Source organism: Palaemon carinicauda, chromosome 28 (assembly GCF_036898095.1).
Source record: "Palaemon carinicauda isolate YSFRI2023 chromosome 28, ASM3689809v2, whole genome shotgun sequence".
Classification (NCBI taxonomy): domain Eukaryota; kingdom Metazoa; phylum Arthropoda; class Malacostraca; order Decapoda; family Palaemonidae; genus Palaemon; species Palaemon carinicauda.
The window spans coordinates 35,379,402-35,394,401 of record NC_090752.1 but is presented as its reverse complement, the minus strand read 5'-3'; the positions used below and the strand labels follow the sequence as shown (position 1 = coordinate 35,394,401).

Here is a 15,000-nt window from a genome sequence, read left to right as displayed (position 1 = left end):
ACCAAATCTATCGTATATTTTTTATTATAATTTTTGGTCTTTGGTTTGCTTCATATCTATTTTTTAAGTAGATTGCTGTTTAAGAATAATAATGTGGATTGTCATAATTTCAATTTTCATGATTATGCTGAGAGAGAGGCTATTTTCATACATACTAACAATTATTGTCTACTAATATTTCAGGAAATTTCTAGATAATTATCATACCTTGAAGGAATTCTGAAATTTTTCATGTAAAAAAATATTGGCATTTTATTGTATCTCTTTCCAAGGAAAGACAATGTTAATTAGTAATAAATAATTTATTATGGGTTTGGCAGATTCTAAACAGGTATGGTGGCAAAGTTTTTTTCTTTCTAAAATCTGATTAATCTTTGTCTTAGGTAATAGCATTAAGAAAGAAAGATATCTTGCTTAACCATTTGAAACCCATCCCATCACCTAATTATTCGGCAAGCACTAACCCTACGCCCACCCAATTTTTTTTTTTTTTTTTTGGGGGGGGGGGGGCATTTAACTTAACTCGTCGTAGCGCCAAAACTATACAAGATAGGACTTTACAACATTTATCATATAGCTGAATAAATATTATTTTCATTAATAAAAAAAGTAAAATTTTTTTATAAAAAAAATTCATATACATAAAAGATGCAAAAAAAAAAAACTTGTATACTGAACGCAAATTACATCTTGGGGCGCTGAAGAGAGTATAAATAATGTCCTGTTATTGTAATGGCGGTCAAAGGGTTAACATGTTTCGACCTCTTCTTATTAACATTGATTTTTTAAAAAGCTTTGGGTTCTTTGTATATATACGTTTTTAGCTCTATTGTTTAAGAGATATCCGTTTACGTCGTAGTTTATTTTCAGTAGAAACGTTGATAATAAACCTAATCGAACAAAGAGATTTCGTAATGACCGAGACCTCGACAGTGCAATAAAACAACCATAATGACAGAAGAAATACCGACCCCTATAGACCTTTATTATTACATAAAATCTGCATTGACCTAGTAACACTGCCAGGTGGTCTCAGTATTCTCAAGAGCAGTGGTTCTTAAACTTTTTTTTTGGCTTGCGGCCCCCCCCCCCCTCTGCATTAAGCATAGATCCCATGCCCCCCTAACCCCCCCTTGAAATTTTTGCCAAACTAGAAAGTACCGTATGTATGTATTGTTTTTATAAACAATATGCTGCGTTTTGTATACTAATATACTTCATTGGTTATGTGAGTATATGGTTGAATGATAGATTTCTATTTCATTGCTGTTGATCTTTGATAGGAATGCACTGTACTATATTTCAATAGATAAACGTTGTTCATAGAAAATTGATAAAATGAATATATTATGATGAAACAAAATTTTATCTTAATCTTTTTTCAAACTGTTTTAGCATTATACAGATTACAGTCATTACATTGATAGAAAATACTAGAAAAAATACTAATTACTGAAAAAATAAACATAATGACAACATAAAAAAATATTACAGATCCTCCTTAGTGATCAATTTATCCATATTTATGTAGTATTGTAAAACAAAAGACATCATAATTACTACATTTTTATTTTCGTTGTTACTATTTTAACTACTTGCGCCCCCCTTGGAAGCTCCTGGCGCCCCCCCCCCCAGTTTAAGAATCTCGGCTCAAGAGTCAAAAGATAATTGGTAATAAAAAAAAGTCACATTCATAGGCCTAAACAGGGGAGGACGTACAGTACTGGCTGTACTCTAGAGAGCCCATTGCAGCCACAGCTGATTTAAATTTGACGTTTCCTCTGGGTGAGCTTGATGGCGCTAACAGTTCACGTGTTTCTTGTTTGGTTTGACTTGTTGTTTTTACATACAGCAGGCTAGCCATATGTTAGCTGGATTAATGATTAGTTTATTTATTATTTTATTAAAAGTGTGCGACCATTTTTTTTTTATAACGTTTCTTGTATAGCAAGCAGCAGGGCTTTGCTATTGGAGTAGCTATTGGTAGCAATGTTTTGGTAGTTTTTATATTGATGTAAATATAATTTAAAGGTTTTTTATGTCTGTTTTACTTTCTTATTTAGTTTGTTATTTCTAATCCTCTTATTATAGTTGTTGTTTGTATGTCATTTTCCTTTTTCGTACTTTAAGGACAGAAATTAGGTTAGTCATATGCATACGTTTACGAAAGTGTAAAGTATGATATAAAGAAATTGAAAATATATTTATAAACATGTTTAACTTGTTTTCCTTGCTCTTTAGATCTCGTTTCATTTATGATCTTGAGGCATTGAAATCTGCTTTTCGATGACCGTAATTACAGATAACTGTGACCCACTTTTAGTTTACATAATCAATACTACAAGCTTTAATGTCGCCTCGAGTTAAAAAAAATATATTTTCTGGCATCTCGGCATCTAACTTTGCACTAAAAAAAACAATATACATTTTGCTTAAACTGACGAATTGTTGTTTACGATTTCCTAGACAAGAAACAACGGCTTGAGCTAACTTATACCCACAATCTTATTATCTATATTCAATTTTTTTTATCGAGGCATATTTGCACAGACTCGCAGGGGTGCCCTTTTAGCTCGGAAAATTTCCTAATAGCTGATTTGTCTCAATTTGTGTTGAAATATGTGAAAGTAACAAAATTATGCAGCGTGCATCCGAAAACAAGCTCCTGTCGTTGACTTCGGCGGGTGTTGTTATTGAATTTAGATTTACCATCACGATACTTTATAATATATCTATTTATTTAACATTTTTTATTGACAAAACCTATATCTAAGGGAGAAATTTAGATTAGTAAATAAGTTTTGATTCACATTACTTGGTAATCATTTGAAAACAATGATGGTATTCGGACAAAAATACTTCCGACCAATCAGCTACTAGGAAATTTTCCGAGCTAAAAGGGCACCCCTACAAGTCGGTGCAAATATGCCCCGATAAAAAGAAATTTACTATAGTTTAGTTTGGGTTGACGGTTTCTTAAGATTACCTATCTTGTACAGCATGCTCAGCTATTCAGTGGTTTTATGCCATTTTTCTTAATGGTGCCGAAACACACGTTATGCATATTCATGTAGGGAGGGAATTGATGCCATACAAGGTCGAAAATGTGCAACCTAATTTTTAATTCCCATTATTAACTATTTGGTGTATATTTCGGCGAATAGATGCACTTCGGTGCCCGAATATAGTTAAAAGAAAAGAGTTGCATAATTAAATGAGGCTATTTTACGGGTGGAGAATAGATTGGCCTTGTGATTACGTGAATTCGTGACTGCCCAAAATCATAAACTATGATCCCTGAAGTTATTTGTTATGAATTTATAACACTGGTTTTCTTTGTTTTTATGTTGTTCTCTCATGAATGATGGTCTCTCTCTCTCTCTCTCTCTCTCTCTCTCTCTCTCTCTCTCTCTCTCTCTCTCTCTCTCTCTCTCTCTCTCTCTGTATATATTACTGTATGTGTGCGTGACACGTACTTTTAAAGTCGTGGATGATGGATACCCTATCTCTCGCGCTATATATATATATATATATATATATATATATATATATATATATATATATATATATATATATATATATATATATATATATATATATACGCGTTATATGTGTATTTGTGTGTGATCTTCCTTTAAGCAGATCTTTGCGGATCACTTACAAGGTCTTGCTTCATTATTCTTGAACATATTGGAATAATTGAGAGGTCTTATCCTAAAGAATCAGGTGAATTAATGCCTCCGACATGTCATCTTTTACGTAAACAGAATTTAAAATTGGCATTTAATCTCAGAACTGGCAACTGAATTACCAACTTTTGATCCCCGAGAATGAACAAAGAGGGGACGTTATGGGTCCCTCGACCTATAATTTTCTGAAAAGTGAATTAGGTAATTATTTTTCAGTTAACTTTCTATGGGTTGCAATTATGGTGGATAGATACGAAAAGGGAAGCAACATACATCACGCTCTTGGTAAGAATTTCTTCGATTTTTTTTTCAGTAGATCATCACCTTTATTGGTCAAATAGAAACTGCTAAGAATTTTTATCCGATCGGTCCACAAAACTGACTTTGTTTATCTAGATCAGGGGTTCCCAACCTTTTTGCACTCGCGACCCCTTTGCTAAACATCTGAAACCCATACGACCCCCTACTTAGGGCTTACTATCATCAGCTTAATTTTCCTTTTATTTTCTGTTAAGTTAAGGAGAGGGAAAGAAACATCTAAGAAAACATTTAAAATTGCTGTAATTATTTATTAGAAAATTAAATCACATTGGTCCAACCTGAATTCACAAAGAGAACATTTAACAGAGTCGACACACATAGCCCTTTAAAACCTAATCGCTTAACCTATGGGCATATTTGGTTCACTGTAAACTTCATCTCCGGTTCTAGTTCGTGTTCTAAGGAGATTAGTTTATTATTATTATTATTATTATTATTATTATTATTATTATTATTAACAGCTAAGCTACAACCTTAGTGGAAAAGCATGATGCTATAAGCCCAAGGGCTCCAACAGGGAAAAATAGCTCAGTGAGGAAAGGAAACATGGAAATGAATAAACTGCATGAGACGTAATAACAATCAAAATGACATATTTTAAGAGCATTAACGTTAAATTAGATCTATCATATATAAACAATAATAACTTCATAAAAACAAGAGGAAGAGAAACAAGATAGAATAGCGTGCCCGAGTGTACCCTCCAGCAAGAGAACTCTAACCCTAGATAGTGGAAGACCATGGTGCAGAGCCTATGTCACTACCCAAGACTAGAGAACAATGGTTTGATTTTGGATTGTCCTTCTCCAAAAAGAATTGCTTACCATAGCTAAAGAGTCTCTTCTACCCCTATCAAGAGGAAAGTAGCCATTGAACAGTTACATTGCAGTAGTTAACCTCTTGACAGAAGAAGAATTGTTCGGTAGTCTCAAGTGTGTCAGGTGTATGAGGATAAAGGAGAATAAGAAAAGAATAGGCCAGACTATTCGGTGTATGTGTAGGCAAAGAAATAATGAGCCATAACCAGAGTGGGATCCGATGTAGTACTGTCTAACCAGTCAAATAATCCAATAAATCTCTTGCGGTGCGGTAGTATCTCAACGGGTGGCTAGTGCCCTGACCAACCTATTACCTCTTTGTCCGGACCTTTTCATCAGAACGATAAGTAACATTTATTGTAACCAAGGAAGCTCTTTTAGTATCGTTGTTTAACCTCGGCTTTTAAGAGCAACACCAGACTTCCAAAATGAGTTCAACCAATTTTAAATCAAAATAGGTAATGTAGAGCTTGGAGAAACAAAACACAAACACTTCGGAAAGAAGCAAAAAATTAAACACAGAAAATGCCAGATCTGGGAGGTGATTCTACATTTTATTCCACTTTGATAGTATTACAACAGGTTGAAACACTTTTGACTACTATCTTCATTTGAAAGTCTTTATTTATGTTGTACGTGAATCGTACGAGTATCTGCAACACTCCCAAGAGCCTGAACGTCGTAATCCAACGACTAAGAGGAAGCTTTACCAGGTGTTATGCAACCGTGATGCTGCTTGCTTGCATACACTGGTGATTTACAGATGATATTTATTAGAGTATCCGTTGTCTCAGCGCCTAGATAGCTATGGGCCTCATGCACTTTCAACTACTTAAAGCGTGATTTATCATTGTATTCACTAGTTAGCCATTGCGCATGCGTGTTGCAATACTTCATAAAGAGGCTCTTTTTCGAGTTTGAATCTTTTTGGGTGCCTTTGCACTTGCAAATGTGGTTCGTGATGTTTCACAGGGGGGCTATTTTTAGGTGCATCTGTACTTGTGAGAGTTCATGTCGATGTAGGATGTTGCTAGATAGAGGATGTATGTATTACTAGAGGTTGTGCGTGTGTATGTTTGTTTAAAACATGAAATACAGGAAGTACTTACTCTATTTGTTGTTTGACCTGTCTAATTCTTGGCTATGTTTGGCTAAGCAGGGCGACACAAGTGATTGAGATGGTGCGGGACTGGATAAAGTTAGTCAATACATGATATCTAGTTCCAGAATTAGAATGTTATGTTTTTATTTCAGGCTAAATAGTTTGGCACGTCATGGGGGAATTGCTTTCAACAATTCCAGTGATATATATGTATAAATACACATACACACACACACACACACACATATATATATATATATATATATATATATATATATGTTTATATATATAATATATATGTAATATATATATATGTATATATATATATATGTTTATATATATAATATATATGTAATATATATATATATATATGTTTATATATATAATATATATGTAATATATATATATATATATATATATATATATATATATATATATGTATATATATATATATATATATATATATATATATATATATATATATATGTATGTATGTATATATATAGTGTTGTATTTACACGTGTATGTGTGTGCCCTCGTGTATATACCGCTTACATAACAGAGAGGCTATAAAGCTGGACACAGGAAAGAAGCGATTAATGCCCGTTAGTTAAGGCGTGGGAGGGCCTGCAGGTGCCCCACATCCAGCCACTATCGTACGATTTTGGCTTCAGTGTGTGCCAGAAGACCCACCTGAGGTCATCTGTTTAGAGGAACACAGAGAGTGCGACAAGAAGCGGTTGACAATTTCTAGACAGAGTTCGACACGGTGGCGTCGAATTTTGAGCCCGTTGTGTTGCTTCATTACTTGGTGTTGTGATTAAGACATTTCCCTGGGATTGTTTAATCGTTCTTGTAACTTATTTCCTTCGTAAGCCTGATTAACCTCTGCAGGCCTGTGGATAAACATCCTCTGATATTTGGCTTGTGAGGTCAGTCGTTGCTTTCTTCGCTACGCGGACTCGGGGAAAATATGATCAAGGCGAGGAATGTAAAGACTGTTTACTCAGATGAGTTTCACGAGGTCTCTTAAAGGAGGTCTCTTGGAGATCCGCCGTCGGACGATTTATTAAGGGCAACACTCCGACCTTGATTTCTCTAATGTCTTCATTGGAAAATGTGTTGGAGATTTGCCAGTGAAAATTAATCTGAAGTGTGGTTCGAAGTTTCAACCAAAAACATATTTTTTTTTTCAATTTTAGAAATTTTGGAAAAAAAACTTCATTAATTCTTGAAAAAAAAAAACTGCCGTTTGGTAGTTAAGAAGAGAGAGAAATAACATAAATTATTCTATGATACTGGTCGATTTCTACCATTTCCAGGATAAGAGGCAAAGACTTAGCACCTTAGTGAATTAAAGATATAACTTATTTTTTTGTAATTGGAAAAATAATAAAAAAAACATTGGTTCTCTGCTGCAGGAAGGATATATTTGAAGTGATTGAATATTAAATAAAAAAAAAATCTTCCTTGTTACTTGAAGACAAAACACTAGATATCTCTCCTCGTTTTCTCAAGACTTGGTAACGTGAAAGGGACATTTCCGAAATTGGCACTGATATAGGACGAACTTCTTCTGCATGTCATCGCATCCTTCGCCGAAATCAGAAGTAATTGTGATTGACCCTTTGGACAAAAGACCTTGTATTGCTAGTTCGTGTTACTCCTGTGAAGGACGAGGGCTTGCGAAAAGGCCCCTGCCTCTTTTTCATGCCAATACTTCCTCGTCCGTCGTAGTTGTTGCTGACGCGTCGGGATAGAAGGCAGAGGGCATTTCTTCTCCCGAAGGCAGAGAAGCTTTGCTGTTGAAGGGAAAGGCTCTTCCCCCCAAGAGTTTTACTGAATAACCACATCATTTAGTCGGATAAGCGCAGTCTTGCCCGTTACCGCATGTAGGTCAAGTATTTTTTATAATTTTTGAAGCATTTAAATATAAGAGTTTGGGTTTATTATTAAGTATAGTAACATAGTAATGAATAAAGGTTGATTATGAATATCTTTATTAAGATTAAAGCTTTTGATTATTATTAACTGGATCGTATTTAGATTAAGCAGAAGTATTGGGTCGGGATTAAAATTGTTTTAAAGATAATGGGAAATTTTTGGCCCTAAAAGTATTCATTAATGACTTTATTTGAAGTGAATTAATTTATGATTAAAATATATCATATAGACCAATCGAGATTTTTTTTTTTTTTAATAAAAGAGTGATAATATTTCAGCAACAGTCATGGCTGCATTGATCTTGATAATCACTTTTGCAATACGATTGAAGTTTCATTTCATGGAATTCTGAAATATGCTCCGATAATGGGATCTAGCGACTAACGGAACATTTAATTGTATTGTGAACAACGGCTTATTGCATTAAAATTACACGTTTCATAACAATGGGCAGTTTCGTAGTGATCATGGTAAACTCAAACTATTAGTGACTGAAAATTTATTTCATTAAGATTAAAACATTTCATAGGTGATGTCAATTGATGAGAAACATTTTATTTTACGGATTAAATGTTTTACTCTATTTAGATTAAAAACATTTTGTAGCTGTAGTTACTAAATGCCATAAAAAGATAAAAAGTGGAAAATAGGAGTTCCCTTTTATCAATAGAAATTTTAGCTTTAGAAGATCACTCTGGATTAAGGAAAATCATTATTGGGTTTTCCATTATATCATTTATAGATTTATAGAATTGATCTTTGGATAGTTACGTTTTTAGTTCCCTCGAAATTATTGTGGTAAAATAAACTTTATCTCAATTGTTGAGATAATTCTGTTATATTGATCTTAATTTTTTTTTCATTTCTTTTAATTCATGAAGAAGAATATATTTTTTTATGTTGTAGAGATAATTTGTGTATTTGTGCATGTTGACGAGTCTTTAAATGCCTCAGTATTATTTAGATAAAATATTTTAAAAAGACAATCCTTTGTTGTTAGTTTTTTCTTGAATGTTTCTAGAATATATTTTTTTAGAAGCAAGTTAATAACTTCCCTCAACTTTTTGTACCTATTTTTTCGTTTTCTTCCTGCCTGGGCTAGAAAATTGAAAAGAGCATTATAGGTTACCCGTGTTGTCAGACTTTGATCTTAGTATGTATAAAATGGTGAATGGCGTACAATTTATAGAATCATGTATCTGCAGTGTCGTTTGGGGGTAATCGAGTCCTTTTTATAACATTCCTTCTGAATTGGGTGTCTTCTCTCTCATCTTTTTTACTACGAAGAGTCACACATACAATAAATGTATATGATATACATATATATATATATATATATATATATGTATGTATATATATATATATATATATATATATATAGATTAAATGCTAAAGCACTTGTGGCATCGACTATTTTAAAACTCCACTTTTTTATTTTTTATATCTTTTCTTCAGGGATAGAATTTTGAAAAAAAAATATGAATTCATATAATGATAACGATTTCCATGTAAGTATGTCCTAAAGAAAAGCAAATATACAGAAAAAAAGTGTTCTTTTAAAATAGTTGATGCCACAAGTGCTTTAGATTTTATTGAAAATTGCCAAGAGAAAGACGATGCTCATAGTGTGTATTTATATACATATATGTATATACAGTGTATATATATATATATATATATATATGTGTGTGTGTGTGTGTGTGTATGTATGTATGTATGTACACACACGCAGACACACAAGTATAAGTCGTTTTGAAGAGAATAGTGTAACCCTCTTGTATTATAACCGCCCCCCTTCTCTCTCTCTCTCTCTCTCTCTCTCTCTCTCTCTCTCTCATGTTAACCGCGTTTCCTGTTGTATTATCATTTAAAAAAGGGATAATGAGACCCTAATTTTTTCCTTTCATACTCATTTTTTTCTTCGCAAACTCGGGTGGAACTAATACAGTATTGTTTGCCTTGATTATGCTTATTGAAAAGAAAAATGGAAGAAAACTGTTTGGAAATATCTAAAGATATATTAATTTTTCGGTGTAAAAAACAAAAAACTAACGAATATAATCTATTAAGAAGATGGCAACTGAAAAGTTTATTTTGGAATTTGCTCTTTTCTTTAGATTACATAACTTTTTTCTGTAAATTTAAATAGGAATTCAATCAAGTAAGCCATTTGTAAAACTGGTCCATAACGTTTAAATGTGTTGAATTGAATTATGAAAGTGGTAACTGTAAGGGAATAATCACTTCAAGTAATCGAGAAAGTGTATTCAGCTTATTAAAAAGGGAGAAGGATATACGAAGATAATTTAGCGTCCTTTGCTTAGAAATATTTGAAAGGCTGCAACTATTTAAACAAAGGTTTGTCAGGGATATGGGAGATTTGTGTATGGCATCCCTTCTGTATTTTTTTCCTGCTACTGACTATTCAATAATACGACTTTCCCAATTTACTCTTTTTGTATTTAGTTCGATCCCAGGGCAAGTGGTAAACAACCCATGAGCGTTTCCCCTTACCATATTGTCATTCTCTTTAAATAGATAGTTAATTATGTTGTGGGTCGCAGTTGGGACCCTACGGTACGGAAGCAAGAAGAGAAATAAAATGAGTTGTGAATAATCAGAATATATAATGTAATGAGTTCTTTCTCTCCTAATTTGCTATACAACTTTCATAACACTTTCGGCATTATGCAACTAAGAGGTTTTCTCCCAGTCACACCTTGGCTCTAAACCCCGCCCCCCTTTATTCCCCACACCTGGGATTTCATTGGGTCCAAATTCCATAAATCCTTAATCCAATTTCTCTCTCTCTCTCTCTCTCTCTCTCTCTCTCTCTCTCTCTCTCTAAACATATACGTAATTTGCTTAAGCAGTTTACTCTACGATTGTTTACAATCGATTTCAGTGAATATTTTCTTGTTACATTAAATACTTCAGCCACAAATTTTGTTTTCGACCAATCACTGGTTGTAGAATTTGCCGTTCCCATTTCTTAGGAGAATCATAACAATTATAATGACCTAATTCTCTAATACTTTGATTATTGGTCATTATGCTTCCACCCGTCCAAGAGTGCTGTGTGTCTGTCTTCAGTAAACAGTTCAGCACAGTTAGTACTTTACCTTACCTATCATTACTTGCATTATTTATTGGGTTCTTTCATTTTTATTGAGTTCATTCGTCGCCATGTCTCCCAGGAACGCTCGGCAAGTGTGATTATGTTTGTTCACGTCACTACAATGTTTTGATTGGACTCTCTCTCTCTCTCTCTCTCTCTCTCTCTCTCTCTCTCTCTCTCACAAGTTGAGCCATCTTGTAGAAGCGGGAACCTGCTTAAGATATTTGTTAATTCATGCATATGATATGCGATGTGCAATGGCAATTTTGAACTGGATTCAGCCGATTTGATCAGTACAGAACATCCAATTATAGAAGATTAAATTCTGTCTTATCTCTCTCTGGAATATTTTAATATATGTTTCTTTATGAGGCAAGTTTGTCATTGATTAAGTAGAGAACGCTGACTCTCTCTCTCTCGCGCGCGCGCAAGTTTAGTTTCACTTGCAAATTTTCTTGGGTGTCAAAAAATCAAATTCACTGATACATTGATACTCTTTTCTTTTTTTATATACATTTTTATCAAAACGTCGAAAATACTTCTCTCCTTAGGAGAAATGATTTTATGCTGAAGTAGTAATTCAAGTATCAAAACTCGTAATAGTTTATTATTATTATTATTATTATTATTATTATTATTATTATTTTTTTTTCTTTAATTGTAGTGCTTCGGGAAATCTTCCGAAACTATCATCAGACTGAGAAATCAAATTATGAGTAATATACATATGAATGCAATGCATTGAAATAAAAATCTGCTTGATATTTTGTCTCATTTACAGTAGAATAATACTCCAGTTATGAAACTTGGCAATATTGATATATTAGTTACAGTCAGAAATGTAATTAACATGACCAGACAAACTGAAATACCAAACATTATTTAAATACATAAGGAATGTTATAGCATTATTGTCCTAATTATTGGTTATACACACGGAACGAGAAAAGTGAAAATAAGTAATAATATAATCACCTATAACAGTTGATCATTTGAATATGCAGTATAAAGCTACAATATTAAGCTGCGTTTAATTTTTTATACTAAGAGAAACTCTAATGAGATGGTCTTGATTGAATTTTGAAATCTTGATGTTGATTGACAGACCGATTGAGCGTTTTCTGGCATCCATACATCGAAAGTCACTGACGCCTGTATGTTTGTTATAAATAAAGAATAAAAGGAAACTAAAAAAGCAAAGATGTCCTTAAAAGTCAGCGATCAGAAGACTTGTTTCCGAAATAAATATATAGTGCTAGCATAATACAACACATGCTGCCCAAGAATCTTGGCAAGGATGAACCTGCCATCGTGGTGTGCAAAACTATGATCTTTATGAGTGATCTCTAACTTCTAATATAAGCTTCATGTAGTTCTGTACGAATGCTTATCTCCATATGCTGAAATATTCTGTTGCAACCTGCTATTGCAACAACCAATATACAAGTGAAGTCATAAATATAAATATTAACTTTAAGGTCGGTATTGCTTTTTAAACGAGCAAGAGCCAGTTGAGAATTGATTAGTAAAGCCAAGCTTTAACACTATCTGTTGGTTGATGTTTCATAGTATTTTGTCAAGATTGGTCAGTCAGTACATCAAAACTGATTTTGTCAATCATGGTAGTTTTATACATCTTCATGTACTTTGGTAGTGACGAAGTATAGTTGTGTGTTTGTGTGTGTATATATATATATATATATATATATATATATATATATATATATATATATATATTGTATGTATAATATATATATATAGTATATATGTATGTGTGCATGTGTATGTGTAAGTTTGTTGATTGCACATGTATAAACACCCATTTGTACACATTTATATCTATAGGCTGTATTTACATGTATTTATGTATGTTTTTATTGCACATGACTAAATACAAAAATACAATATATATACTTTTATATATATGTATATATATATAGATATATGTGTATATGTATGAATATACAGTATATGTATATATATGTGTATATATATATATATATATATATATATATATATATATATATGTGTGTGTGTGTGAGTATATATGTATATGTAATATGTGTCTGTATTTAATGTTTATCTCCTTTTTTGGCATTATTAGTCCCAGTCTGTTGCTGGGTCGGCCGCTCGAGTCAATTTTTCCATCTATTTCCTTTCCTTATATCTTCTCCTGGTCTCACTTCAGCCATATCTCATCTCACCATGTCCATCCTTCTGATCCGCTGATGCTCCACACTTCTCGTCATCACTTGCATGTTCTTAGTTCTCTTGATTGGTTCCACCTCCTCCATTACATGGCCATATAATCTCAGACGAGCTTCTTATATATACCGAACATTTTTCTTATTTCTTGACTCTCCCTCCTTTGTAGTAGTGATATTCAAGCATTCCATCTCACCATCCTCATCTCGGTCATTTCCAACAGTCTCTCCCCTTTCCTCTTGAATGCCCAAGTTTATGCGCCATATAACAGTACAGGTTTGAGAACTATCGGGGAGATCTTCATTTTGAGTCTTGATATTTTCTTATTGAAAACCTCCCCTTCTCTCCATTTTTTGCCCTGCTCCTTTCACTCTCTGTCCCTCTAGCTTTCTCCGTACCTCCCTTCTCTGTTATTATTATTCATCACAAGTAGTCAAACTTATTGTTGTGTTTTAGTAATGTACCAATTTCCACTTGGATGTGTACTTTTTTATGTCCTCTATTAATGATCATTATCTTTCTCTCCAATTTTCACCTTCAATCCATTCCTTTCTTAGGCTTCATTCTATGCTAAAAACCTTTCTTGCAGTTCTTCTGCGTCTACTATAATTACTAAATCATCAGCAAACATCAGTTCTCGCAATTCTTCGTTGTTCTTTAAATCGGATGACAAATTCTCTAAAACGACAAGGATCAGGAATGGAATTAGAGCAGATCCCTGTTATGATGGAGTCCACATTCCACAGGGAATACCTCTGTCTCCTTATGTTTTGTCTGTTCGGTGGCTCTTGTTCCCTCATACATAATCCTCGCTAACCTTATTCAATGTTTGTATATACATGATAATGACAATATTTATATAACAAGGAAATCAGCACAAGTGTAGAAAAGAAGCAAAGACTAAACTGTAAAAGAGAAGTAGCTTTGTTTAATAGACATTTAACTAATAAATATTTAATAACCCTGTTACCAAAATAGCATTTTCGTCAATTTTCGAAGTTCCAATGATTCAGAAATTTTAGATGATCATTTCTTTACATATCATCATCTGCCGTTGATAGTCAACTGCAGGACAAATGCCACAAACATGTCCTTCCACTTCCGTCTGCTGTTGGTCGTTCATTGCTAGTGTGTACATGTAAATTTTCTTAGCTCTTTATTCCAACGTCTTCTCTTCCATACCCTGGTTTTGTAGTCTACTGGGACTCGTTCTGTTAGTTTTTTGTCCATCATTTATCTGCCATTCTCATATGTCTATTTTTTTCATACTTGTTGGAGTAGCCTCTACTTCAGTAGTTATCAATCAATCAATCAGTAGTTATGATAATGCATATATTGTATATACATGTATACATGTGTGTCTGTTTCGTGTGAATATGTGTAACGTAGCACTGTACCTTAGAGGGTTAAATAACGTATGTCTTTTAACCTAAAGTGCAATAAAAACATCCGTCTATTTGAGACGATCAAGTCTGCTACTTCGAAGTAATTTTGACGATTTCAAGGTTAAACTTCAGAAGTTGTCAAACGCCTCTTTCAGGAAACTATCCCAAAGAAAGCGAGTATTATCTAGTCAAGAGCTTTGCTGTAATATTTATGCACGTGCCCGGTTGAAGGAAGTATCTCGATGTATGTAGGTCACGAAAAGAGGGTGGGGGGTTGCTGTGGTTGTTCACGATGATGGTGTCTGTGTTTGTGTTTCCTTTTCCTTCCGTGGTGCAATTTTTGCCAGAAAACTCGTAACTTGACTATGATAAGCTTAGGTGAACGAAGGGTTTGATTTAAATAACTGTAAATCTTATT

The 15,000-nt window shown here is 33.4% G+C and overlaps 1 protein-coding gene across 11 annotated transcripts in view; it reads left to right on the top strand.

The window, feature by feature from the left end:
• LOC137621495 (uncharacterized) overlaps positions 1–15,000 on the top strand; it is a 303,174-nt gene that overhangs the window by 73,570 nt on the left and 214,604 nt on the right. For 4 of the 11 annotated variants that reach the window (XM_068351843.1, XM_068351838.1, XM_068351842.1 and 1 more), the window contains exon 1: positions 7,408–7,822. The exons of 1 other annotated variant lie outside the window; for it this stretch is intronic. The gene's annotated coding sequence lies outside the window, so the exon portion shown is untranslated. Of the gene's footprint in view, positions 1–7,403; positions 7,823–15,000 lie in introns of those variants that run through there. 6 more of the 11 variants (XM_068351845.1, XM_068351844.1, XM_068351841.1 and 3 more) reach the window with 4 other exon arrangements.